The sequence below is a fragment of the Peromyscus eremicus genome, unplaced genomic scaffold (assembly GCF_949786415.1).
Source record: "Peromyscus eremicus unplaced genomic scaffold, PerEre_H2_v1 PerEre#2#unplaced_46, whole genome shotgun sequence".
Classification (NCBI taxonomy): domain Eukaryota; kingdom Metazoa; phylum Chordata; class Mammalia; order Rodentia; family Cricetidae; genus Peromyscus; species Peromyscus eremicus.
The window spans coordinates 1013680-1039424 of NW_026734297.1; the positions used below are offsets into that span (position 1 = coordinate 1013680).

The 25745-nt window shown below is 45.5% G+C and overlaps 1 long non-coding RNA gene across 1 annotated transcript; it reads left to right on the forward strand.

The window, feature by feature from the left end:
* Positions 1–290: 290 nt before the first annotated feature.
* LOC131901191 (uncharacterized) lies at positions 291–8375 on the forward strand. Its single transcript, XR_009376429.1, has 3 exons — positions 291–403; positions 504–549; positions 6828–8375. It is a non-coding gene; the product is annotated as an uncharacterized LOC131901191 (long non-coding RNA).
* The last annotated feature ends 17370 nt before the right edge of the window (positions 8376–25745 follow it).

The following is a 25745-nucleotide window of genomic DNA, read 5'->3' on the forward strand; positions in this document are numbered from 1 at the left end:
GGTCAAATTTGGGTGCTATTCATCATAAGCCACTGACCTTTGCATTTTAAATGCTTTTATTAGCATATACTACTTATGCATACCATGGATCATTATGACCTTATCTTATATGTTTATAGCTGTACCGAGCATTCTAAAGTAATAATAAGTCTCTGGGTCATGATTTGGGAGGTGGATATTGGCCCAAAAGAAAAAAGACTGTTCATGAAGATCTTACCAAAAAACCGGGGTTCTTGGATGAATCAAATGCAGGATGGAAAAATATAACTGAAAGCTTTTTATTTACAGCTCTTGGTGTAATTCTATTTTTTCTTTCTGCCAAGCTGGTAATATCAATAGAAGAGCTGTAGAAACAGAGAAATATTTCTGCCACTGCTGATGAGTTTAATGCTGTGTCTTCCAGGTGAGGAAATGGAAAGGGAGTAGGATTCTTGATGTAATTCCTTAAGCTTAGTTGATTATTTTGTCTAATAATGCCTGTGTGATCTGTTTTCCTTATCAAGTCCTAGAGATGTACAGCAAACTGAGGGTCCAGATGAAAAGCAAAAGGTAAGACTTCTAAATTGAACAGTTTTTGCTATCTAAAATTTCTTTAATTTACAATACTTAAAAAGATTTATTTATTTGTTTATTTATGTGCGTGTGTGTGTCTCTCTGTGTGTTTGCTATGTGTGGTCGGGGTATGGGGGCGGTGCCCACAGAGGCCAGTAGAAGGCATTGAATCCCCTGGACCTGGAGTTAAAGGCATTTGTGTGTTGTCTGATGGGGGTGCTGGGGTCTGAACTTGGGTCCTCTAGGAGAGCAACAGGTGCTCTCAACCATCCCCTTGTCTCTCAGGGCCCCCTTTTGCAGTGACCTGTCTTCAGTCTTTCCTTGACTCCTGTAACCTCATCATGTTTGAGGAGTTCAGGACTGTCATTTTCGTGTTTTCTTTTTCTTTTGGAGATAAGTGATTTTCAGTGTGTTCTATCATGCATGGCTTGATCTTGCTGTTTTTCAAAAGGTCACATCTGACAATCTGTTTTGGTTGAATTCTTTATATCTTTTATGTCTGGTCCAGTTTTTGTATATGGCTTTCTGTCTAAATTATTTTCCATTTGTCCTCACTGCTACCTGTTCTTTCTCTAAGTATCTGCTTTCATCTCAATTAACTAGATTTCAGGACTCTATCTTATCTTCACTAATGTCTTATAATCCATACCTCTTCATTTCTTTGAAATGATTGCTTCTAAGCTTAAAATAGTCATCTTTATCTTAGAGTGCATCTTTAAATAATTATGGCAAATTACATATAAAGCAAGGTTCTTGTAATAGTAACTTCCATCTAAACAAAAATCCTTTATAGATTTAATCACTTGTTGCTGTTTGTCTCGACTCGGGTGTGTGGGTTCACTCGGATCCATGGAAAGAAGACTCAGAGGCATTTTAAGAATGAGTCTAGCCTTTCATGGGGAGTCCAGCCTTGAAGGACTGGAGCACCTTCCCTTCACCTAGGGCATTTGTATTTCTCTCCATTACAGTTTATCCAGTTAATTTCCATATGCTCAAAACAACCTGAAAGGAGCTCCCTAAAATCCAAGTGCAAATTCCTAGATTTCTCAGGAAAACCACAGTTTTCCCAGTTTCCTGAACCAAGATTTGCATAGGCTTTGTATCCTTAGGAGACTCTCAGACAAGAATCACATAGAGTGGCTGGAGAAACAAAAGTTATCGGTTAAACAAGGATTGATTAGGGCTAGGTGCTACTCTTTGGAGAGAGACCAAGTGTGGTTCAGCAGGAATGCAGCCACAATCATTACCTGTTGTGTATATAAAATTATCTCTTTGTACCTTATATACATATACAATTATTATAACAATTAACAATGTAAAATTATACCTCTGTCTATCCTCCCTTTCTTGCTGTTAGTGTTGCCATTGCTTATTTCAGAATATGGCATAGTGTTGATAATACACTTGCATATTTTTCTATAAACTTTCACATTTAAGTATCTTCAAAGTAAGATCTTCACTTATCTATATCTCTCTCTCTCTCTCTCTCTCTCTATATATATATATATATATATATATATATATATATATATATATATATTTAAGGAATTCTGGCACTTTTTTTTCTTTATTTACACCCAAGGTTTTGTTTTGGTTTGGATTGGTTTGGTTTTGGTGTTTTTGAGGGACGGTTTGGTTTCTCTGTGTAGTTTTGGTGCCTGTCCTGGATCTCTCTCTGTATACCAGGCTGGCCTCGAACTCACAGAGATCTGCCCACTCTGCCTCCTAAGTGATGGAATTAAAGGCATGCACAACCACCCCCCAGCTTACACCCATATTCTTTACCATCTGTTTTTGGATTAGTGGAATAGCTGTGAATTGTTTTAGAAATATAATATTTCTGAGAAATTTTACATAATTGTTGTTTTTCCTAAACAATAACATCCCCCATTTTGTGTGTACAGTTTAGTGTTAAGAACATTCACAAGATTATACCCTTCACTGCCTGACTGTAGAACATGTCAGTCGCCTTGAAACCTTGCTCCCGTTCTTCTTTCCCTTATTCTGGGCAGCTACAGCTCTACTTTATGTGTTTGCATATTGCAAATATCTCACATAAATGGGGCCACACATTTGTGACCTTTTATGTTTGACTTCTCCCTCTTACGGTGTTTTCAGGGCTCAACCATCCTTTGGTGTGAACCAGTACTTCATTTCTGTTTATGTAGGTGCTCTTCCACTGTATGGATGGACTCCATTTTATTTTTTTCATCATTTGATGAACATTTGGGTTTTTCTTACTGTTTCATTATGATGAATAAGGGTATAGACATTTGTAAACTAGGTTCTATCAGGAATATATCTCTGAGTAGAACTGCTGGGTCACGCTATAGTTCTGTGTTCTACTGTTTTGGAAAGTGGTTGGCTACTTCTCAAAGCAGCTACATCTTTTTATCTAGATAACATCATATTAATAGTTGGTGCTTATTATTATTTAAAATATTTTTAGATTTATTTATTTTATTATTTTATGCACATGAGTGTTTTTGCCTGCTGTGGGATGTTCTGTACGGCAAATGTGTTGCTAATTAGTCAATAAACACTGATTGGCCATTGGCTAGGCAGGAAGTGTAGGCGGGATGAGGAGGAGAATAAAGCTGGGAAGTGGAAGGCTGAGTCAGAGAGACACTGCCAGCCACCACAATGAGAAAAAGCATGTGAAGATGCCGGTAAGCCATGAGCCATGTGGCAAGGTATAGATTAATGGAAATGGATTAATTTAAGCTATAAGAACAATTAGCAAGAAGCCTGCCATGGCCATACAGTTTGAAAGCAATATAAGTCTCTGTGTTTACTTGGTTGGGTCTGAGGGCAGGTGAGAGAGATTTGTCCTGACTGTGGGCCAGGCAGGAAAACTCTAGCTACAAATGGTGTCCAACGTGGTGGCAAGAGTTTCCACCTAAATCTGAGAAAAAAAGATTCTAAAATGGAGCTAAAAACAGCTTCCTAATTGTCTCTCTCAAATGAGTGGCAGCTGCCGGTTTGAGCTACTGGTGGCTTCCTGGTGTGTGTGCTCGACCTGCAGTATGGCAGGAATGAGACCTCTACAAGTGGCACATTAAGCTGTATGGTGGATTTAGCCTTTGCAGGTACAAAACAAAAAAAAGAGGTTTCTGGACTACAAGCTGCTTGGATAAAAGCATATACCCATGATAGCTCCCAAAGCTGGTGGTAAAGTACCACGGCCATGTTGGGAAGCTGAGGTGGGTGGAGCCAGCAGCCACAGCTGCTGCTGTTTAAAGCAATAGATTCACAATAAGACAGATTCAGATGTAATAGTTTACAATGTGTGTAAAAGATACGTAGGCTTGAAAGAGACAAAAAAAGTGATATGTAGAGTTATAGAAACAAATACATAGTTTTAAAAAATAAAGTCTTTAAAGAGACAGTAAAATTAATATAAAAAATAAGCCACGTGAAGATGAATATTACACAGAGAATCTGGATTGTGTTGTCTTTGGGATTTTTAACTGCAGAAAAACATTTGATTGTAAAAGCTGTTGAGTTATGCCAATATGTATATTTTAAAGATACCTTGACTTCAAAATTTGGATATAAGGATATGTTACTTTGGAAAAGAGTCTCTGCTTTTGTTCCCACAGAAAGCCAAAGGCTATGGATTTGTTCCAGATTAAGATACATCAGGTTTGACCAGCCAAGACCCCTTGAAAGGTCTCCCGATGACACCATGGCCCAGATAATCCAACATCCAGAACCGTTTCAAGGCGACTGGCTCAGACGATACATCCTCACGGACTACTCCATGATCCTAAAATTTTCTTTGTTTCCCCATAAGATACAGCGCCCCCCTCCAGCAGGAAGTAGTAAGAGAAGCTACGCCCAAATTCCCAAATTGTATGTAATTTTACTTTGTTAAGGTTAAAACCTTCCTTTTTGAAAAAAAAAAGGGGAAAGTGCTGTGGGATGTTCTGTATGGCAAATGTGTTGCTAATTAGTCAATAAACACTGATTGGCCATTGGCTAGGCAGGAAGTGTAGGCGGGACGAGGAGGAGAATAAAGCTGGGAAGTGGAAGGCTGAGTCAGAGAGACACTGCCAGCCACCACGATGAGAAACAGCATGTGAAGATGCTGGTAAGCCACGAGCCATGTGGCAAGGTATAGATTAATGGAAATGAATTAATTTAAGCTATAAGAACAATTAGTAAGAAGCCTGCCACGGCCATACAGTTTGAAAGCAATAGAAGTCTCTGTGTTTACTTGGTCGGGTCTGAGGGCAGGTGAGAGAGATTTGTCCTGACTGTGGGCCAGGCAGGAAAACTCTATCTACATTTGCCTGCACACGTGTTTATGCCCGTTGCTCATGAAGGTCAGAAGAGAGCTTTGGATTCCCTGTGACTGGAACTAAAGACAGTCTTGATTTAACGTGGATTCTATGTGTCAAACCTGGTTCCTGTAGAAGAGCAACATGTGCTCTTAAATGCTGAACCAGCTTTCTAGCCCCAGTGTGTATTCTTGTCTGTGTCTTCTAGTTATAGGCATCCCAGTGGAAAATGTTATCTTGTTCATCTGCTGATTCAAAAAAAATTGGTGGAGGGAGCTTGGAGATATGGTTCAGTGGGTAGAGTGCCTGTTAGAGAATTGTTGGGGATGAGGTCTGACGGTGAAGCTGGAGGGAGGGTTCAATGTGCCTCAAGGGACCAGGCCTGGCCACCACAGTAGTCTGGGTGTGGAGCCCAGTGGTCAGAGGTGTCTAGGGGCAGGGCCTACAAGGGGAATCTCTGTGCAGCAGAGAAAGCCACCCCTGCAGCAGAGTGAGTAACCAACAATGGGAACCTGGGTCTGGGACAGCTGTCAGTTACCCACTGTTCAATTAATGGGTAAGGAGATGTGGGAGAGTTGGGAGTTGAGCAGGAGAGCCTGTGAGGTGATGGTCATCCTGGAGAAGGGACATGGGAAGAACAGGTTGGACACGAGGATGATGGGGGTGCCGATGACAGAAATCAACTGAAAGACCCCACACTCAAGGCAGTACCCTCTCAGGTGGGCGCCCCAGAAACCCAGACTCCAGACCAGTTGATACAATCAGCAAGAGGCTTTATTTGATCATTTGCACAAACGGGCCCTCTGCACTATTCAGTGAGAGGATCCCTGAACAGTAATTGCAGGCATCTTTTAAAGGCAAAACCCACAAAATTAGCATAGGATTCGGGGCAATACATAATTGGCTAGTTTGAAGATCCGCACCGGGAAGGGGGACTACAGCTATGGGGACTTTCCATGGGGGCTGTTTTTCTTCCTAGCATAGCCACAGGATGTTCTGCTAGACCCAGATAATGTCATAAAGTTATTCTGCTGAGGCTACAGGCTGACACAAGAAATATCACAAGAATATTTCTGCTGAGGCTAATGGTTTGGGGGCCTGGGACTGGTACTCATTCCTCTTTCTCATGTTTAACTCTTTCACAACAACTACCTAAAGACCTGGCCCTGGTTTTCCTTCCTGTGGGAAATGGTTGGTGCAGGGCACGGAGGCCACAAGCTCCTGAGTGTGTCTGTGGATTGTGCCAGCCACACAGTGGGCCTGCAGTAACACACCACGCCCTTAAGGATAGGAGAGGTGGCTAAATGAACTCAATTGCTACTTTTATCACCCTTAATCATAAGTTAACTATGGCCCCTAGTGATGGTGGCTGGCCAGGGCTGGGCTGGGTGGTTCTCACTTGTTTACTTCACTTCAGGTGCTCCTTGCCATGGACAGTCTTGCCATTGACGGTCACTGACCAGAGCTCTGTGTCCTTTTCCATATGCTCTCCGGGCCAGTCTCCACAATGTGTTTTTGTGACCTTGCGGCAGAATGAAAAAGATCCATAAAAAAAGGAAGGACTTGACTGTTCCTAGGTATGGTGGAGGAGAGAGTTTATTGGAGCTAAAATGAGGAGCATAGCCAGAGGCAGGGACATATGAGAGAGTCCAGGGTGGACATGACCCTGATCCTGGCCATGTGAGGAGGGAGAGGTGGGGAGAGAGAGGAAGAGCAGGGAACCAGATGCAGAGCCAGAAGGCCTAAAAGAGGAGTAAGCAAAATGAGGGGACTATATAGGGAAGGTCATCTGGGGGAATGTCAGCCCATCCCCTGAGCTAGAGAAGTTTAGGGTGGGCAGGAGGGTATGACAACCATACCCTGTAACAGGTAAGGGACTAAAGGAGGCAGGGCGAATCTGATTGGTAGCATCTGCTTTGATATGTCAAATGGGCACCTCAGCCATTTGTCCAGTGTTTGAGACTGAACATTCACTATTTTTATTGTTTGTAGGTCTAATTGAAGACAGATTCAACACACAAGTGGAAGTAGAAAAGAAGATGATGCAGCCTGCCCCCATCACAGCCCAGGATATCAGAGAACAGGAAAGCCATCATGAATGCCTGAAACTTACTGAAGCCCAAAGAGAAGGCTCCATGCATACCAGGGAATGGGCCATGATTGCGTTAGGTGCTCTCATAGACTTCACTGTCATACATCTATTGTTGTACCCAAACTCCGGACCCCACAAAATTCTACCAAGAGACCAAATCTGATGCAAAAACAAAAGAGCCTTTATTGTGAGTTAACTGGGGCCTCTCCCTCCATTTGAGGCTGAAACAAAGCAGGAGAAATCCTGAGCAGCATGGGGTGAGGGCTTTAACAGTGGCTAGACAAAAGGGGCTTGGGGTACTTCAAAACTGCATAGTTACAGACTTGGGATTGGCTCAAGCCCTAGTTTGGGTATCTGGACTGAGCTAGCTGGCTATTTTGCTACTAGGTATTGCAACATTTTAGTCTCAGCAGAACAACATCTGGAGTTGTTTGTTCCTTCCTGATTAGCCTTTCCTTGTTGGTGGTAGTTGTTCATGGTTCTCTCTGTAACTAGGGTTAAGGTCAGGGGCAGTGGGGGGTTGGGGGTCAGGCATCCTGCTCAGGTCTTTTTGCTATGGCTGTAGTTCTACAGAGGCTGTCACTTTTAGCATCTGACTCAGACACCTCTCTGAACTTCTCTGTTTACAGGATTCTCTTTGTGGTGCCAGCTCAAAGGCAGTTTGCAATAGGTTTCATTAATTTCCTAGGAAGCGTTTGACTGCACACCCAGCAATTGGTCATAGCTGTTCTTTGTGGTGGAAGGGACTGGGTGGGTTGACCCAGTAGGCCTGCAATAACACACCCCACCCCTAAGGATGGGAGAGGTGTCTACAAGAACTCAATTGTCACACTTATTATCCTTCTGATTTATGTGTTAACTGTTCCTCTTGTGATGAGGGCTGGCTCAGGGCCAGGCTGGTGGCTCTCACTTATTCACTTCAGGTGCTCCTTGCCATTGGTGGTCACTGACCAGAGCTCTGTGTCCTCTTCCTCCTTAAGCTCTCCTGGCCAGTCTCTACAATGTGTGTAACCTTGTGTTGATGTCACAAAGGGCCCTTTCAGAGTCAGAGGCTGAAAGGAGATAAGGGGAGGAGAGAGCAGCATTTTCCCAGAGTCCTCTGGGGTGTCCCATGTGCACTGCATTGGTAGGACAGATGGGCTGGGTCAGCAGCTGGCAGGGGGCTCCATCTCCATGGAGCAACCCTACCGTGGTCATCTCATTCTGTACTCCAGGAGCTGAGTTACCTTACCCATTTTCCACATTGGCCTCAGTTTCCCACCTTCATGAACTATGGTGATATTTTATTTGTATTAAAATGTTATTTGTGGGGCTGGAGAGATGGCTCAGGGGTTAAGAGCACTGACTGCTCTTCCAGAGGTCCTGAGTTCAATTCCCAGCAACCACATGGTGGCTCACAACCATCTGTAATGGGATCTGGTGCCCTCTTCTGGCCTGCGGTCATACATGCTGTATACATAATAAATAAATAAATCTTAAAAAAAAAGTTCTTAAAAAAATGTTATTTGTATGTTAATAAATAAAGTTGGCTGGGGGTCAGAGCTATTAGCAAGCCTTAGGAAAGCAGGACAATGGTGGCGTACACTTGTAATCCCAGCACTTGGTAGGCAGAGCTAGGTAAGTCTCTGTGTGTTCAGGGATACAGCTAGTATTGGATACACATGCCTTTAATCTCAATACCAATCATGGAAAACCTGGAGGTCTATACAGACAGGCCATGATGAGGCGGTCATGTGGTTGGGTTTACAACCAATGAGAAGGCAGATCAGAAACTCTATATAAAGACTTTAACACAGGAAGTAAGTAGCTCTGGTTCGGAAAGGTAGGACCACCACAGGAGGAAGGGTCAGGTTTTTAGCTCTTAGCTCTAACCTCTTGGCTTTCTTCTTTGCATTGGTTCTGTGTTTCTTATTTAATAAGGTAGTTGGTTATATCTACAATGAACCCAATCTAAGTTGGAGCAGGCAGGAATAGGAGGATGAGGACATGCTTACTGAATGCCAAGGACCATCAAACTATATTTCATAGGCAGCCTTTAGTCCTGTAGGAATGGACCTGGAGGAATGTACTTTCCCAGGCCTCAAGTGGCTCACAATACTCTTATTATTTAAATGACAGAAATGTTAAGTGCTCGAAACATATCAAAGTAACAGAATGTTTGTAAAGTAAAAGGGTCCTTCCCAGATGACCTACAGAGTCACATTTCTCAGTGAAACACTGTTCTGCCTGACTGTGTTGTTCTACTTTTGTGTGTATGTGTGATGCTGCGAGTGTTATGTGACAAAACTTTCATGGGGAGAATCCACAAACACATCTACTTAACCCAGATAGGGAGTCCATGACAGACCGAAGTACAGATACCACTGAAGTCCAACCTTGAGAACCAGTGAGTTTTATTGGGGTTATTACAGGAATATGGGTGAGGGGTCACTTACAGGAGCAGAAATGACTCAAAGATGGCTGCATCACCCAAGCCCACCCCAGCACGGGTGACAGCTCACAGAGCTGGAACCTGGAGCACACTGCACAGCCTGCAGGCAGCTCAGCAGGTTGGACACTGTCCTTTCTGGGTGCCTCAGTTGGTCTAAACTGAAAGGTTTAAACGTTCCCACTTTAATAACTGAATTTAGGTTTCAGTTCTCTGAAAGAAGCCAACAGATGTCTCTTCCAACAAAGCTCCATTTATCAACAAATGACATTCAGGGATGAGGGAGAGAGCACAAACAAGCCTGAGTCAGCCCCACAATGTCTCAAGGACAGTTTCTGCAACCCCCTTGAATCTCACCCAAGGTTGTCAGAGAGAAAACCTCAGCCAGTTAAAAGTATACTAATGTCACTGCTGCTTGCCTAACCAATAATGTTTGAGATGACCTAACCATCCCTCAAATCCCCCTAGCTATGCTTAACCTGCATGCTCCTATCAGATCTTGGCCATGTTGTCCAGGTGAATGCCCAGGTGTATGCTGGTATTGTAATACACACTATTTGAGTCTGGGGTCTTCCTTCAGCATTTCCTCAACAAAGTCTCTTCCAGGCAGCTCTTCGGGGTTCTGTTTCTTTCATTAGCTGGTCTGGTCTCAGCCTCTTCTTCCCAGCTTGGTTCTGCCCCTCACAGACACTCAGCTTTTATTGTTTACTCTGGCAGGAAAGTGCCTAGTGAATCTGGTCAGTTTGGGGGCCTTTCTGGATACATTTGAGGTGTTTACCTTCCTGCTTTAGGAGCTTCCCTGCGGGATGGAATATTTCAGTCTCAGAGGACACTGTTGTACAACAGAGGGTTGGACTCAGGAGTGGTAGGTAAGCACTCCAGCATGAGCTACATCTGAAGCCCTACATATATGTTTTTACTTTGTAATTGAAATTACATCTTGTCTCAGATATAAAGACATAGAAATAGCACATGTAATTAACAGTATAGGCACAGTTGTGTATCGGTGACTGGTCTGGAACTCACTGTGTAGACCAGGTTGGCCTCAAACACACAGAGATCTTCCTGTCTCTGCCTTCTGAGTGCTGGGTTTAAAGGCATGTGCCGCCACATCTGGCCCTAACATTCTCATTCTAGTTTTGTATTCTGGATCTTTACATATCTTGTAAACTTGTCTCCCATTCTGCAAACATTTTAAGCATTAATGTCTAACATTAATCTTTCTACTGTTGAAGTTATTTAGCCACATTTTATGGAACTTTTGGGAGAGAGAAGGCAAATTTCCATCCCATAGATTATTACTCTCTATTAGCATTCAGGGAAGATTCTTCCCATGGGAGTCATTGTGAGTGTAGCAAAGTGATGTAAAGCTCATTTACAGTGCCCCAAAACTACCCCTACCAGCTGGGTTCCGAACGTCCCAGACAGGTGTGGTATGCACACCTAGCACTCAGAACATAGAGACAGGAGGATCAGGAATTCCAAGGCCATGCAGGGATACATGAGCTCCCATCTAAAATAATACAAATTTTCAAAACATTCCCATCTTCCCCAACAAAAGTTGGCCGCAATCCAGCACTAAACCTCCCCTACAACTGTCGGTGCCCACCATGTTGCTCTGTCTCTATGTGTACTCTTGGTTCTGGAGACTTCAGACTTGTGGGTCACCACACTGTCATGGACTGGCTTATTTTTCTCAGCATGATGCACATACATTATCATGTGTCAGTTTTGCCTTACTTCTTAAGCTTAGTTACCACCCTTGCTTGGACAGCCCTATCATATCCTCTCTCCCTTTGGTGGACACACGACTTAGCTGTAGTGAAATGCCACTGTGAATGAGGTATGCAGACACCTGCCTGAGTCTCTATTTTCCTTCCTTTGGGTGTCTACTCTTTTTTTTTTTTTTTTTTTTTTTTTTGGTTTTTCGAGACAGGGTTTCTCTGTGTAGCTTTGCACCTTTCCTAAAACTCAATTGATAGTCCAGGCTGGCCTCGAACTCACAGAGATCCACCTGGCTCTGCCTCCCGAGTGCTGGGATTAAAGGCATGTGCCACCACTGCCCGGCGGGTGTCTACTCTTGATATATCCCTAAAACACATATGTTCACATATCTGTAGTGCTTGAGGGGGATAGAAAAGGACATCAGGCATCCTGCAGCTGGAGATACAGACAGCTGTGAGCAACCATGTTGTGGTGTTGAAAATTGAACCTCAGCTCTCTGCAAGGTTAGCAAGTGCTCTTAACCTCTGAGACATCATGGCTGCTAACCAAGTTTGCCCAGCTCAAGAAGTATCATACCTCATGCCTAGAATGTTACCTTCTCTGAAGAGGTTCCTGTTTGTTCTCACTGATGCTTCCAGCACCTATAACAGTATGTGGCAAGAGTTGATTATTCACACACAAACACACACACACACACACACACACACACACACACACACACACACACACAAGCACAAATGCATACCTGCTCCAGAATCCATCCATTATCAAACACAGACAGCCAGTGTGGTGATCCTGTGGGGCCAGTGCAGCAGTGCAACCTTGAGGAGGCACAGCAGTCCAGCTAAGGTTCAGCTTGGTTCCTCTATGGCCCATGTGTCCATTTTGCAGGGAACGATGCCAGGGCCTTATCCTGAGGCCAAAACCCTGGAAATACTACTTCACTACAACCTGACAGACTGTGGCACTTTGGATGAGGTGCTGGTCCTTGCAAAGAGTCTGGCCTTCTACTGTATATGATTGCCCAGCAGTCTTGATTCAAGAGAAAACTTCCAGATCTGGGTTTGTGCTGTTGAGGAGCAAGGATGTTAACAGCAAAAGTGCATTCAGGAGACCCAAAGACACCAGAAATGATGATTAGGGCTGAGAGAATCCATTGATCAGGGGAAAATGATCAGTGACTTCAATCAACAAGATTGGGCATCATCCAAGAAGGTGTGAACATATAGTGATGAGCAGGAGTCAGTTCAGAGGTCTCAGGCAAGAGTGGTTGACTAGCTGGATTGAAAAGTCTGACATGGGCTTCAGCTTCCTGCTCCTTCTCCTGGTAGTGTGCTGATACTTCATCATAAGTAGGTCAACTCAAAGCCCAGCCTCTTTTCCTGCATCCATATCCCACAGTGCCAAGGTTGGGTCAGGCATCTTCTCCTTCCTGCCACTCAGAAGGGGACACAGCAGTGATGGTGAGGGCCAGTGCTGGCCTCATTCTGGCCTCAGCTCTCTAGTCTGTGAAATGTTGTCCTCCCAACAGATTCCACTGTGCTACAGCCAGCCAGATTGTTCTGTCACCACCCAAACTCTGAGGAAGAAACATTACCCTTTTGTACTTAATACAGCTTTGTAGTATGGAAAGCAGAAACTAGTAGAAGAGTAAGATTAAGTAACTCCATAAACATATATGGACTTGAAGATGTCTTTCTCAGAAATTCAGAAATCAAGTTGCTAGAAACTAGAGCAAAAGATTTAGATTTGAACTATTCCGCCAGATCGTTAGTAGTCATTCCTGACTATTTTAATTTTTAGTTTAAGCTAGTAACAAGAAAAACTCACTTTCTTAGTTCACTAGCAACAATCCCAAGCACTCAACATCACATGTCTGCCTGTCTTGAAACACTAAAAAAGGAGGGGGGGGGGTTGCCATAGTTCTTTTTACATGTATCAAATTGCTGCTGACCCTTTGTGATAATGTTAAAACTTGGTTACATACTATGCAAACTTTCTGGCGCTATAGCCCCAATATGAATTCCAGCTTCTCCTCTCATCAGTTTTGATCGTCTGTGACTTGTTTCTTTATCCCAACCCCCCTTCATCTTCCAGACATCAGTTCTTCCTTTGCTTGGCATGAGGATGCCACTTCTTCCCACAGGGTGTACCTTCATGTTCCTCTAGGCCAGACAGGAGCTGTCCATTTCTAGACCTTTCATATTCTTCCAGAGCAGGAATGGAAGTGCTGGGCCTTCCTCTGTTCTGTTATAGAATTTTCCTGATCAATATTGTGCAGATTTGTCACTGCGTTAAATGTCATTTGTTGAATTGCATTTCAATAGTTAAAATTTATTAACTTAGTTGGAATGTTAAGCTCACAGCCTTAGTAATTAGGAAGGGGAGGAGTTTGAAAACTCAAGGTGTATTGTTGTACTTATCTGGAGTCCTTCTGACCTCTGTGAAGTGGATCCAATGGCTTCTTTTGATCGTCAGAGGCTTATATGAATTCTTATTTTATAAAAGGACACAAAAGTTTTAAATATATTAGTATTATCAATCAGTAGTGAAATCCATATTGTAGAAAAAACAGGTAAAAGATATCTGTAAAATAGCAGGAGTAGACTCATATCTTTGAATCCTAGCAAAAAACTATAGATTTGCGTTAAAAATTGTATATTTTCCTTCTGTCCAGAGAGCCAGCTATAAATTGGATTTAAATGTCTTTGACCTGATGAAAAAGCATCTGTAAGTCTATATTCATAAGATAACCACAAGAAATCTAAAATCTTGTGCTGGAATCCAAACATTAAGCAACCATTGCTCTATTAGCTTGTCAGAATTCTATTAATGTTAAATTTCTGAACTTTGTAGTTTTAATGCAATGACAGTATGGCAAAGGAAAGAAATTTCATAATATCTTTCATATATCGTCCTCATCTCTTTATATTTTTAGATCCTTAGAATTTATTATTTATTAGAAATATAAGCAGTTATTTAAGAACAGTCATTTCAAATTATGTTTGAAACCTGTTTATCCCTTAATGTGAAGCTTGTGGGACCCCAAAATGTTATAACCAGAGTCCACCAAAGAACACCAAGAGACCAATCTGAATGCAAAAGCAGAGTCTTTTTATTTATGAGTTTAAACCTGGGTCTCTGCATCCTTCTGATGCAGCAGCAGCTTTAGTCTAGACATGCTTGGTTTGAATTGATTGGAGAGTTGCAGCTGCAAGGAAATGGCCATATCCTCTAACAATCTATATCATCAGCAGACTCACTTTCTCTGACAATAAGACATCCGATTTGTTACCTGTAGGAAACTTGTACCCTCTGACAACTATGGTATATAATCCCTCATATCATTTATTTCATGGCAGGAAATGTCAGGAACTTGTTTTTACGTGACTGTTAATTGTCTGGGTCTAGGGGCTGCAAACCTCTGGTGGGTTTCCAAGGGCCTGCTGCCCCCAGTCTGACCCTTCTCTAAAATGGCTGCAACCTTCTCATCCTCTCAGCCAGTAGTGGTGCATTCCTCAGCACTGGGAAGGCAGAGGCATGCGGATCTCTGTGAGGTGGAGGCTTGCCTGGTCTACATAGCCAGGTCTAGGTCAACCAGAGCTGTCTCAAAATCAAACAAACAAAACCCACCAATTCCATGACCACCACACCAGCTCTCTGCCTCTCAGGCTGTCCAGCTCTGCCCCCACCAGACCACCCTCCTTGCTTCCTGGTCCTTCCTTTCACTGTACCACCCTGGCATGTCTCCAAGACAGCCCTACCCACACTGACCCCTGCCCCAGGAGACACTCCTCATCCACTCAGGAGCTGCTTTCCAGGGCTCCCTCTATGTGTCCTCACCTCCTGGACTGCCCTGGCTATGGCTATCCTTAATATACCCAGGAGAAGCTAGTGGCCAAGGCTGGTGCTACTTTGTTTACTTCCTGGATGTGAGGCTGAGCATCTCCCAGGCTTCCCAAGAGAGCAGGTGCCCTGAAGTGGTCTGAGGATTCTCCATGGAGTGTGTGACAGCGAACTTCTGGTGACCTGCAGCTGCTGACACCAAAACCTCACACCACAGTCACAGGCTGCCAGAGCCTGACCCTGACCCACAGAACCATGCTGTAAGGACTATAAGGACTTGTCCATCTTCAGTGTTGGGAATTCATGCCAGTGACAGCAGAACACCCCTGGTAGACAGTGGTGTCTCCCTGGCCCATGGTCCTCTTGCAGGGTGGAGGTTCTGTGGGACCCTCAGACCCATACTATGCTATAAGACCTGGCAAGCTCCTGTCCTCACCCCTGGAGCTTTGGACAATAGGGTGGATGTTCAGACCTTGTAGAAGAAGTGGCAGATATTATGAGAAATCCATGGAGTCTGCTTAAAGGGTAAAGAAATTTATTAGGGAGGAAGACTCACTATGATTTCTCTTAGTGTCCTGGAACACCGAGGTACAGTCCCAAGCTGTTCTTCCACCCGAGCCTGTACCAGCATCCAAGCCCACAAGGGAGAGAGGAGTGGTGTACGTGCTGCTTGGGTCTTAAGAGTACCCCGGGGGCCACTTCCCAGGGCAGATACTACAAGGACATATTTAGGTAGGACAGTTACCTGCTACATGTCTAGGGGTGGGGCTTCAAGGTCATAGATAGAAAAGATATAGCCACTGTAGGGGGTCTCACATGAGTGTCAACTCTGTCCGGTGCCCCCTTGTCCAATCCAGAGATACATAACATTCTGCATGTAAGCCATTCCTATATAAACCTCGTAAAGTGAGTGCTCAGGAACTTCCCTCTTTTCACCTACTGTAAAGTGGTGTCAGGGAGGTCCCTGCCTAGGCTAGAATAAACAAAACCTTTTGTTCTTACACAGGAAGTTGGCTCCCTGGCAGTCTTGCTGTGGGTCTCAGGCACAGGTATTACACTACAAGTCAGGAAGACTTGTGGGCCCCTTACCTGCACATGGACTCTCAGCACATATCTGGGGTGAAAGGGATGTGCATTCATGACATAGATGTGCAGGCATTAAGAGACCAAGGGTGATAACTGATAGTGTGAACAGTGAGGAGACAGATAGAGAGCCTGGGGTTGGTAAGTAAGTCCAGGACAGAGTGCTGAACACACACACACACACACAAACACACACACACACACATACACACACACACACACACACACACACACACGCACACACACACAGGCACACACAAGCACACACAGGCACACACACATGCACACACACACAGGCACACACCTACACATCACCAGTGTCTGCTATGTTCAATGAGAAACACTTTTTTCTCTTCATTCACACCAGAAACCCCCTGTTTGCTGGCACCAACCATTAAGAGTCCTTGTGGGAAAGCACAGGGTCTTATCTGGTGGATACTCAGGGCCACCTTGTATTTCTGGTGATGCTGGTCAAGGTCAGCTGGGCATTGGTCCTCACCTAGGCACTGTCCTGGTTTAGTTACTCTTACTGTGATAAGCACAATGATCAAAAGTAACTTAGGGAGGAAAGGGTCTATTTGGGTGACAGTCCATCATCAGGGCAAGTCAAGGCAGGAACCTGGAGGCAGGTGGTTGTTGGCCATTCCCTGTGAGTGTCAGAAACCAAACTCAGGTCCTCTGCTAGAGAAGCAAGCCCTAACTGTGAAGCCATTTTTCCAGCCTTTTTTTGAGATATACTGTAGAGCCCAGGATGGCCTTGTACCTCCCCCTGCCCCAGCCTTCAAACAAGAGATTTACAGGAATGCCACAACACACCTAGCTCCCACTATGACAATTGCAGCAACTGACCCACACTGCATAGATCTGGATGCTATCTCTAGGAGAGGCCTTCATAATTGCCATCCCTCAGCTGCATTCTGGGTGGTATTTCAAGCCCCACTCTCTGCAAGGGCTGTGTGGCCTAGGCCAGTTGTAGTTCTCCAAGCCAAGCTTTGAGGTTTCAGGCCCATAGGTGAGCAACGTTCCCTGTGGAAACAGCTTAACAACTTTGCTGTTGACTGATTGTATGACCATCATAGGCACCAGCCCCTGCAGGTCCCCCCACTCCTCTTAAAACCCACCCCTATTCCTCAGCCTCCACACCAGCTCTCTACTTTCTACCACTTACCCCTTGACCACCACCCACAATTGATTCCATGGTTCCTTGAGCACCCACCAACCACCACCACACAGCATCACAGGCACCCACCCTAAGGAACACTTGGGATATTCCTTCACTGGCATCTTGAGCTGTTCCCCTCCTTAATTAACATGGTGTGATTGAGCCTCTCAGGACCTCCAAAATCTCACCTCCATTTCACCTAGTCTCACTCACTTTCCCCTAGTATCAGCTGGGAAGTGTACAGTCAGCTAATGGCATCCAGAGGAGGAAGGAGTGGCCTCCAGGCCCTTGAAACTCACCATTGTCCTCCCCACTGAGAGTGACATTCTTTGGCATATATGAGAGAAATTCACAAAGACACCAAAGTCTTGGGTGCTAAAGTTCCCTCTAGACCTCGGCCCAGGATCTGGAGGCAACCTGCCCACACCTTCCCAGTGACCTTGACCCATCTCTACACCCAGGATGTCTGACCCAGCAAAAGTGTTATGTGCACAGCTACTCACTGAAAGGACACCAGCCCATTTGAGGACGTGGCTCTGGCAGGCCTTGTCTTTCTCCTGATTCCCTCTGTTGGTAGCCCTTGTCCTTCTCAGATACCCTCTGTCTTACTAAAAATCATTAGATTGTATTCCTGAAGCTAGCCCCAACATCCATTCCCATATATGTCCATTTCCTCTGCCCTAGGCTGACTATCAAGGTCCAGTTATCAAAGTATTGAAATCCAGCAATCAAAAGTCCCCTTTAGCTCACCTAATTAACATTCCCAATTGAAATTAAATACCTCATCCCCAGGCAAGATTTCCCATTTTCCCTTTATAAACCACCATTTCCCTATGGGCCACGTAAATCTCCCCTCTATCCAGAGGCATTCCTTTCTCCCTCTGTGACAAATATCCCTGTCCCCTTCTCTCTTGTCTACTATCTCCTGTGGGTTTTTTTTGTTTTGTTTTGTTTTTTGTTTTTTCTTATTCCCTGCCCTCTGTTGCTCTGGGGCAAAGAATTCTCCTTTGTGCTGACAACTTGGTCTTGGGGATCCTGCGTAGATACTTTTTCTTTCCTACACTGTGCTTTTTTTTTTATTTTAGACAAGGTCTCCCCATGTATCGCTGGCTGTACTAGAACTCACTATGTAGACAACCAGACTGGCTGCAAATTCATAGAGATCCACCTGCCTCTGCCTCTGGAGCACAGGGATTAAAGGAGTGGGCCCTCAAGCCTGGCCTAATACGCTGTATATGTTAGGAAATTGTAACAAGAAAGACTGCATGTTTGATTCAAATAAAATTTATTTTTCAATCCTTAGGATTAATTATGAGGCCTTGCAACATGCTAGGCAAGCCTACCTGAGCTATACCCCAGCCCCTCACTTTTAGGCAGAGCCTTGAGCCATGCACCATTACTCTTTTTATATACGCATTTACTCAGTGGGTATACAAGAGAAAGAGAGAGAGAGAGAGAGAGAGAGAGAGAGAGAGAGAGAGAGAGAGAGAAAGAGAAAGAGAGAGAGACAGCGAGAAACAGAGAGAGACAGAGAGAAACAGAGAGAGAGAGAGACAGAGAGAGAGACACACACACACAAAGAACGAGACAGACAGAGAGAGAGAGAGAGAGAGAGAGAGAGAGAGAGAGAGAGAGAGAGCACACCAGCCCAAGTATGAAGGTTTGGGAACAACTTGCAGGAGTCAGTTCTCTCCTTCCACCATGTGCATGTGGGTTCCAAGGATGAAACTCATCAGGTATGGCAGCCAACACCATTACCCACTGAGCAAGCTTACTTGCCCTGTACAACATAATGTCTTCAGAATTTCTCTGATGACACTTTGACACTTGACACTGTGTGAATCCCAGGGATGTTCAGTCACTCTCCACGTCCTCCTGGTCTCTCCACACAAGGGCCTCTCCTGCCACATGTGTGGACCATGACAATGCCTTTGGTTTGTGTCCCTGTGGCCTCTGCACCCCTCACTGACACTTCAGGGCTGCACACAGCTGTCCTGCCAAACAGAGGCAGGGTTCCCCAGAGAGCTTGAAGCCACAGGACCATGTTGATGTGGCTTTCAGTTGAGCTTTGTGTCTTGAGAGTGATCTTGTAAAGACAATAAAGGTGGAAACTTGGGATTGTTACTACATTGGCTACACTAAGGAAGTAAGCAAGCACTCCTCTGGGGAACCTGGGAGCTGATGGACAGAAACCAATGACATTTTTGTTTTCTGTTTCCTCAAACATCTGCCTTTTGTAAACAATCAGGAGGCTGTTAGGCTGTTAGGTCTGAGGCCACAGGGGAAGTGATTGTAGGGAGAAGGACTGGCGGTCACTGGCTACTTCAGTCTCAATGCTCAGAGGTTCCAAGTGGAAAGTGTGGAAAAAGAAAGTACAAAAATTACTCATAATACTGCCTCACCCGAACTTCCTTCAGTCTACTTGAAAAAGGGTCAGAGGAAATATGAATGGACTGGAAAGGCAGATGGGAAATGTGGCAGGTCAGGCTGCCTGGAGACACTCAGGGGTCAGGCCTGAATTGTGATTAGTCCTATCCTGGGAGTGGGCTGTGGTCCCTGAGGGCATCTGGACTGAAGTACCACTGGCTGCAGGTGGGTGTGCCTGGGGCCTCTTCCCAGACTTAATGGTTTTTCAAAGCTGCTTCTTTACTAGACTGGGAGGAAAGTTCCAGCACCTAGCTGACATCTGTGGACAAATGAAAAGGGGCAAAAGTTTTGCCTGTGTGAGACTTTATATATATATATATATATATATATATATATATATACCTTACCTGTGGAGGTCAAAGGACAATTTACCGGGGTTGGTTCTCTCCTTACATGTAGGTCCTGTGGACTGAACTCAGTTCATAAGGCTTTATTTGCTGAGCGATCTCATGATCCTAATGGTGTCTCTAAGGCAAAACTGTAGGTGCTGGCACAGTACAGAGGTGGTGTTTTGATGCAGGGGTATGTGGGTACCAGGTGGAAAGAAGACCCAGAGGCACCTTAAGAATAAATTTAGCCCTTGGTGGCTGCAGGGGGTTCAGCCATGAAGGACTGAAGCATCTTCCCTTCCCTAGGGCATTGTTATTTCTCTCTAATTGCAGTTTAGCCAGTTAATTTCCATAACTTCAAAGCAACCTGAAAGGAGCTCCCAGCCATAAAATGCCCAGTGCAATGTACTTGATTTCTCAGGTACCACGGTTTTCCTTGTTTCCTGAGCAAGTTTTGCCTAGGCCTTTGATCCTTTGGAGACTCTCTGATAAGAGAGACAAAGGTGTGGTTAAACACAGGAAGGATTAGGGCTAGGTGCTACTCTCTGGAACCAGGCCAGGAGCTCAGCAGGACCCAGGCACAGTGGTGGATCCTCTGAACCAGAATGGCAGCTGTTGTGCTGCCAGATGTTAGTACTGGGAGCACAACTCAGGTCCTAGGTAAGAGCAGCCTGTGCTTTTCACTGTTGAGCCATCTGGCTCGCCCCATAAATCTCCTTGTAGAAGATAAATTAGTGCCAAGCATTGTGGCATGCACCTTTAGTCCAGCACTCAGGAGGCAGAGGCAGGGGGATCTCTATGAGTTGGAGGCCAGCTTGCCTGGTCCACAAAGCAAGTTCCAGCACAGCTGGGTTGTTACACAGAGACACCAAGAAACTTTATTTTCTACAAAGTCAGGTAGAATGATGAGAGCAGCCCCTCCAGGCTCCTGGAGCTATGAAGTTAGTAGCTCCTGTGCTCAAGGCCCAACCCAGCACTCAGGAGTTCAGGGCTGTCCTCAGCTTCACAGCAACTTCATGGCTAGTCTGGGGTACATGAGACCCTGTGTCTAAAAAAACGAGGGATGGTTTGGCTGGCTAACTGGCTGAGTCCTTAAGGTGCTTGCCTGTGGCTCCATCCACTAAAAGATAAAATCCAATAAAATGTCTGCATATCCCTTAGGGTCAGAGTCACTCTTAGGTGTGAAACCTGTTTAAACCCAGGCAAGTCCATGCCCCTGACTGACCCAGCTGAAACACAGCCCTCATTTAGTCCTATGAGAAAATCCTAGCCAGGCTCATGGGCTCCTCTCATCCCCCTCATGTAACCCAGGCTGGCCTCAGTATCCCCATATGGCCAAAAATGACCTTGACCTCCTGTCCTTCCTGCCTCTACCTCCCAAGTGCCCAGATGTCAGGCATCCCACTGGGCTGTAATTTCAGCAGAACCCCTAAGCCATTAGCAAAGTGCAGCTCCTGGACAGTCCCGGCCTGCACCCTGAATCTGCAAATAGTTCTCTGGGTATCTGGCTTTGCCCTCGGGCATTCTGCCCCGAGCTCCCATCATAACACTTGAACCAGGTCCTTACTGACATAGACCCCTAGATGGTCAGTCTTTACTGTCAACCTGACACAATCTAGAATCATTTGGGAATGAAGGACTGTCTGGGTCAGACTGGCTTGGGGGCATGTCTAGGAGGGTTGTCATGGTTGTCCTGTGGGAGGCCTGGCAGCCCCTTCCTTGATCTCAGAGTCCCTGCCCCATGGATCACCACCCCATCTGAGCCCTACACTTGCCCCTAGATGCTGGCCTTCCTTCCCTCAGGAGGCTTCCCTCCCTTGGCTGATACAGAAACCTGTTATGGGAACAGTCAGAGGTCAGACCACCTTCCCTTTGACGTGCTTTCTTAGAGGTCAGAGGGGGATGCAGGAGTTTTGAAACTGGGTGTACAGCATAAGCAGATTTTGTTAAATGGGACAGCCACATGCATCAGACATAGGAAACTAATGCATGTCTGCTGGACCACCTTCAACACTGAATCATCTTGAAGGGACTGTGCTTCTGTGTGCTAAGGAGGTGCCAGCAACTGACTTCTTACAGCATTCTCAGGGCATGCTTGTTTTCTACACAAAATACTGTCAACTTAAGGAGTCCAAATTTCTACACTGGTGTAAGTCTTCAAAGCTTACCAAGAGCAACATCATCAGCACAAGCAAAGGTGGGTGCCAGGCTGCCAGGTACCACAGATAAAGCAAGAAGGAGCACAGTGGGTGTGGTGTTGTGGTTCACAACCTTGTCATTCACCACTGGGCCAGGGGACCCTCTGTAGGAAATCGGGAGGCAGCAGGATGGAGCAGGAAAACTAAAACACTCACCTTGCAGAAAACATCCAAGCCTATTCAGACTAGTGTGAGGAAGATTGCCAAGTATGCAGGTCAGCCTGTGTATCCACATAAAATGGATTTCTAGGCAGAAATCAGAGACAGCGAGCTGCAGACTCCAAGCCTGTATAGGTGGTACCAGCCAGGCCCTCAAGGGCATGCAGAGAATCAGCTGTGAAGAACAGAGTGCAAGCTCTACTTCTTGCCTGTCTGACAGCTGGGCTTGGTAGTTAAGAGCACTTGCTGCTCTTATGGAAGATCTGGTTTCAACTCCCAGCACCCACATGGTAACTCCAGCTCCAGGGGATGCAATGCACTCTTCTGACCACCAAAGGCAGCAAGACTGCACATGATGCACAGACATACATGCAGGTGAAACATTCATGTGCAGAAAACAAAGAAATCATAAAGAGAAGCAAAGAAAGAAAAAGGAAAAATGTCACCATGAGGCTGTCTCAACAAAGTGAAGGGTTGGCTGGAAGAGAGCTTGCCTTGCGTGTGTGAGCCCTTTCATTCACTTTAGCACGAAAAGCTAAAAACAAAAGTTAGGCCAGTAAGATGGTTCAGTGGGTAAAGGTGCTTGCCACCAAGCGTGACAACCTGAGTTTCATCTGCAGGGCCCATGTGGTGGAGGGTGAGAACGAATTCCCACAAGTTGTCCTCTGACAGCTATATGGACATGTGGCATGAACCCTGCCCCTAATGCAAAAAAATGTAAAAGGTCATTTTAAAAAACTGACCACAAAACTCATTTGCACAATCAATGCTAATTAAAATGTTCCAGCCATGTATTGGTGGCACATGTCTTTAATCTTAGCCCTCAGGAGGCAGAGGCAGGCAGGGAGATCTCTGAGTTTGAGGCCAGCCTGGTTTACAGAGCAAACCAGGACTGTTTTCAGGACAGTCAGAGCTACACAGACATACCCTGTCTTCAAAAAAAACACAACCAAACCAAAAATAAAAAATTAAAAATAAGTGTTTCAAAAGCACATCCTTAACAATTTCAGAGTGAAAAGGCAATATTTTGAAACCAGTTATCACCCCTAAATGTTATACATGAAATTGTGTGGGGAAACCTGAGAGGAGCCATCTGGTAAATCGGGACATGGTGTTCAGGGTCTTGATGACCCTCAACACCAGCATACCCTTAACACTCATTCAGGATTCCACAAAGTCAAACACCAGGCAGGTTCTGTGCTCTCACCTGGAATATGAAAGGCCTGGATTCCATCTTCACCATGACACAGGCCTGTGCACACACATGACCAACATGTGGTAGCCCAAGCCTTTAATCCCAGCCTTCAGTTGGCAGAAACAGGTGGATCTCTGTGAGTTCCAGGCCTGTAAGGGCTATGTAGAGACCCTGTATGGAAGAAAAAAAAATCCTAATGGAATATTGATCTTTTGAAAGCAAATCTAGAAATTCTACTAATCAAGACACAAGAACTTCTTGCTGCAGCTGCTGGCAACTAGCGATTAAAAAACCCTCAGTCTTAGTAGTGAGTGTTCTAAGTAGTGTCCAACTTAGAAAATGTTTGATCTGAAATGTCAGCAATGATATGAGAATTTTATGACCAACACATGGGGCTGTGGAGACACTGGGAGGGTCTGAGCAGTTGCTCTGAAAGCCTGATGACTTGAGTTTGAATCCTCAGCACCTACATAAAAGAAACCCTGGAATGCCACAGAAGCCGCTAACCCCAGCTAGGGATGAAGGACGCAAAAGGATCCTGAGAGTTGGTAGTTTACTGAAACCCTGATAAGGAAGATATGTGATATTCACTCTGGTATCCACAATTGCACACATGGTTGTACAACCTGGCATAGTGATACCTGTATCATACACACACACACACACACACACACACACACACACGCACACGCACACGCACACGCACACGCACACGCACACGCACAGGACAAGCAACGGATACAGGGCAATGCCCACAATCAATTGATGTGGAGATGCCAATTGAAAGCACAGGAAAAGCCAGAGCAACTGCCCAGGAGGACCAGTGTGCCTGGGGCGAAGGTGAAATGCTGCAGCAGTTTGAATAACCACTGGGTAAATTTTGGTGATGCAAACACAAGGGTCCCCTGTGAGCCAGTTTCTGTGAGGAATGGAATCGTAACACAGGCAGAGCACTTCTAATCCAAAACCTGAAATCTGAAATGTGAGAACACTGAATTGGAAATCTAATTCCTTGGCTGCTCCACAGAAGTGGCTTCACTCAGGACATGGAGATGAGATCATCCAAGAATCCTCAACCAGGGAGAGGACATCATCCTGGCTCACCCCTTCTGAGACCATGACAACACAGACACTCAAGACTCCAGCCAGATCTAGGGGCCACCTCCTGGGGCCTGGATGACACTCAGCTGCAGGGTCCTGCTGCTCCCCTTCACCTGCACCCCACTTCCTAGCTCTGTTTCATAAAAGCACTATAAGGTTTCTGCATTTGTGGCCTGTTCTCCTTTGGTCCTTGTCTGCCCTTCAGATGCTCTGCTGCACCCTCTGATCACAGCAGGACCCCACCATGGCCCTGCTCCTGAACCCAGCAGCCACCAGCAACTTTGGGTCCAGGACTCAGGACTCCTTCCTCCTTAAATGGTCACTCCAGGCTGACACAGGCTGGCCTGCTGCTGGGTCCTTAGGCCCTCAGTGTCTCTGAGTACCCCGGGTCTTGCCCCTTACTGCAAAGGAGCAGCTGCTGCCTTCCTTGCCCTGCCTCTTCAGCCATGGCATCCCCACTGGAACAGCCTGGGTATCACTGAGTTTGTGGTGTGCGGTGTGGCTTTCCTCCCCAGGACTGGGGATGTCTGCATGCTTGGCTTGTGTCTGCAGCTGGACATGGAGGCAACTCCTGACTGCATTGGCCAGAATGGCCTGACACCGTTGGTCTCAGGAGATTCTCCTGCCTTCCAAGTGCTTGAATGACAGGTGTGTGCCACCTCGCTGGTTAGAAAGTAGGTTGGATCAAAGACAGGGATCTGAGGTCCTGGTACTTCCAACAGTGGGGACACCAACATTCTGAGTATCCAGTCATCTTGGACTATGTCTAACAGTGGGGCACTCCACAAAGACATTGTCACTCTGAGGACATGGCTGTGTTCACAAAACCAGGCACTATGCAAACATGTCTGAGGTTACAAACCAGAGTGCCAGGCTGGGGCCACTCAAAGGTGTGGTTCTCACTTGGCATAGTGAGGACCCAAGTTCCATCCCTGCCATTGAGTAACAAATATCTGCTGGGGATGTAGCTCAGCGGTTGGGTGATTGACTAGCATATGTGAAGAGCTGGGCTCCATCCCCAGGACTAAACCCCAACACCCACAAAACCCCACCAGGTTGAGGGATCATGGTCAACACTGAGGGCCTGAGTTCAATCCTGAGGACACCAATGGAGCAAGGAGAGAAACAACTGGCCCAAGTTGTCCTTAACATCACACACACAAAA